General features: G+C 50.0%; 1 non-coding gene across 1 annotated transcript; it reads left to right on the top strand.

The window, feature by feature from the left end:
• Positions 1–322: 322 nt before the first annotated feature.
• On the top strand, positions 323–428 carry LOC120646612. The gene has a single exon (XR_005664513.1). It is a non-coding gene; the product is annotated as a small nucleolar RNA R71 (small nucleolar RNA).
• Positions 429–3,351: the final 2,923 nt, after the last annotated feature.

The following is a 3,351-nucleotide window of genomic DNA, read 5'->3' as shown; positions in this document are numbered from 1 at the left end:
GCAGACCTCGCACGTCATGCGAGCTTCTAGGGCTTGAAGAGTCTACATCTGAGCCTTGTTTTGGGAATAATCCTTGAACTTCTTGAGGAGGAGATCAATTTTCATAGCGAGCAGGTTAGTCTCCTTGATGGAGTGCATGCCTTGCTGACATGGTTGGAGACAATCATCGCTCCAACCTTGGTTGGACACTATCTTCTTGATTAGTGTTGTAGCTTGTTCAATGGTCAGCGAGAAGAAAGCTCCACCCGCAGTGGCATCCACATGATCACGGGAAGTTTGAGTCAACCTGTTGTAGAAATTCTGAAGAATGAGCCAACTGTCCATCCCATGGTGTGGACACTCAAGGATGTACTCCTGAAGTCTCTCCCAAGCTTCAAGAATTCACTCATTTGATGCCTGCTGGAAGCTCGAAATTCTTCCATGAAGAGCATTAGTCTTGCCCGTCAGAAAAAACTTCACGAGGAACGCCTTGGCACATTTGTCCCAGGTGTCCATAGCGGTCTTGTTAGCATAGAACCATTGCTTCGCTCTCCCTAGAAGAGAGAACGGAAATAGACGCAGCCGGATCGCATCCTGAGATACTCTTGATAACAAAAGTGCTACAGAGCTCCAAGAACTGCTGGAGATGAGCGCTGGCATCGTCATTGACCTTGCCACAGAAAGGGCTAGCCTGCACCATCGTGATAAGACCCATCTTGATCTTGAAATTCTCTCCTCTGGTGTTAACCTTAGGTTCGGTGGGGACCTGGTTAGTAGATGGAGCGGAGTAATCACGGAGTGTCTTCTGGGCCATAGCTTGAGAAGCTGATAGTGCTTGAATGACTGGTTCAGTTGCTGAGAGTGAGATCTGAGGAGGCAAGACACGAGGACGAACTCTTCTCAAAAGTGACACTGGATTAGGCGTGAAATTTTTCAGCAAGTCGAAACTAGTCATACACTACCTTGTTTTCATATCAACAAGAGATAGAAAACAAAGCCAAGTTTGCCTGTTTAGCAAGCAAAAACTACTAAGCGAGCAGCGATGACGCCTACCAACGTCAATCTATGCCTTCCCCGGCAACGGCGTAAAAAATGCTTGTTGGCGCCTACCAACGTCACCACTAAGCGAGCAGCGATGACGCCCGCAAACACCAAGAGGGTGAAAGGTATTTCATGAACCTTGAATAAATCCACAAGAACACGGAATACCACTGTAGTATTTTACCCAGGAGTATACCAGGGTGTCATTTATATTTCCGCAGGGAAGGCGGTGAATGGAAGTACATAGACTAGCTAATGAATTGATCTTGATTGGATATTCAATTGCATAAATAGGGATAAGATAGATAACATGGTAGGAGGTAGTGTGACACACACACACAAACTACCCTAAGAGATAAATAAACAAAAGACGCTATAGGCAGGGAGAAAGGCAGAAGCTAGAGCTCGAGTCAGATGTGCTAGGCTAGCTATATCTACGCTATCTTATGGTTAGATTGTCAAAGATTAAACTAGTACAACAGGGAGACCGCCCTATAGCTGGCGGGAGAAGCCTAACCAACCATGCGGCTTTCTGTACCTCATACCCCCCAATCCGAACATGGAGGATTACTAGGGCTCAGACATGACTGTCACCACCTGCCGGCTACCTCTCAATCCGTGGGATAGGATGACATCCAGCAACACTTATCAAGTCTAGACACCACGTCTACATTAGTAAGCGATACTCTAGCATCCCGCATGGAGCACACACCCTCCGGATGGATAGACATAACACTAAAGCAAACATACGAATACTGGAACAGTTGACAGAGTTCTATGGCCAATATGTTAACGATCACAAGCACAAGGCGATCATGCAATGCAAGCATCGAATGATAACGCAACCAGATCACAAAACATATATCCGATAACTCCGAACATACCTCAAGCAGATATCGGTAACCATAGTCAAATTCTATTACAAATAATCGAGAATTATAAGAGTGGACTAGAGATGAACCCATACCAGAACTCCCGAGCAACTCCGGGGACTCGATGACTCCTAGACTTCTCCTAAACTCCACTAAGCCTATAGACTAAGCAAGAATGCACTTGAGGTAAGCGAGAGGTGGGGTGTGTGTGTGTGTTCCATTCTCTACCCCCTCCCTTATATTTATAGGAGGGAGCCACGACCGGGATGAAGCTCTTCCTCCAAGAACCGACATCTAGGACCAATGAGAGGCTGCCACATTAAAGGAGTAAGGCGGTGGGGCCCATGGGCTGGTCGATCGACCAGGGTGGTCGGCCGACCCACCCAGGGCGCCATCCACCCCAACTGCTGGTGGTTGGGCTTGTTTGGGCTTCCTCCTATCCTAACACCGAGGCTTGGCCTATCTTGTGTGGATTTACTTCAGTTCTTGGGCTACACTTGGTCAAATTGAGCCTGATTCTGCGCTCTGATGTTTTTTTATGATTTTATGTCAGGCCAAAGTGTGCTTGCACCCTGCATATTATCTCAAAAATGCATCTTGCATATTTCCAAAGGTAAAGTGTGGTTTAGGGATTTATTTGAATAAAGATGTGTGTAGGAAATGCAAACTCTCAAGATTTTTTGATCAAGTTGACGCTTAGAAATGTTCGTTTGTGAGCGTCAACAAAGGCGTTTGGCGGAATGCCGCCGATGAGCCAGTGCGCACCACGCCGCGACGTCGCGCAGAGTTCATGTGAGCAGGGCCGTGGCGTGGGTGCATGTGTGCGTGCTCCGTGCGTGCCTTCCCCCTCTGAGTGTGCACCTGCATGCCCAACGGGGTCCACGACGCTGCGCGCGGTGTTCGCGGCTCAAGCATGCGGCAGCACGCGCGGCGCGGCCGGCGGAGCGGAGTAGCAAGCTCGGCTCGGCCTGCCAGGGTCAAGGCGTGCACACGTAGGTGCCTGGAAAGCCTGGGCTCCAGCGGCGAGACGGCGACTGCGGGCTGCAGGGCTAAGAAGCAGCACGTCCGGTCCCTACACAAGAACGATAGGGATGGGGTGGTCCTAGGGCAGTTCTATGTAGGTTCATCGGCACAAGGGCCGGCAGCAAGGAGGCGTGGGTGAGCGGTGGCGGCCTACCGTGCGGCTGGTCGGGGAGGGGCTTGACACGGCGGCGATTCGAAGCAGAGGCAAGCCGGGGCTGTGCAGTGCCGTGCAGCAACGGCGATGAAGTCGATCAGTGGCGGTGCTCCTCGTCCCTCTCCGCGGGTCCTCCTCCTCTCCGCGGCGCTCCTCCTCCTGATGAGCCCAAGGCTCCTTAAGATATTCAGACCATCCAGTCTAATATTATATCAAATACGGTAACTCATGATTCTTAGGAGTTATCTGGTCTTAAATTTGGAGCTGTTCTTTCTAATGAGA

The sequence above is a fragment of the Panicum virgatum genome, chromosome 8K (genome assembly GCF_016808335.1).
Source record: "Panicum virgatum strain AP13 chromosome 8K, P.virgatum_v5, whole genome shotgun sequence".
Taxonomy (NCBI): Eukaryota; Viridiplantae; Streptophyta; class Magnoliopsida; order Poales; family Poaceae; genus Panicum; species Panicum virgatum.
The sequence above is the reverse complement of the archived record's forward strand: the minus strand, read 5'-3'. Positions and strand labels throughout refer to the sequence as shown.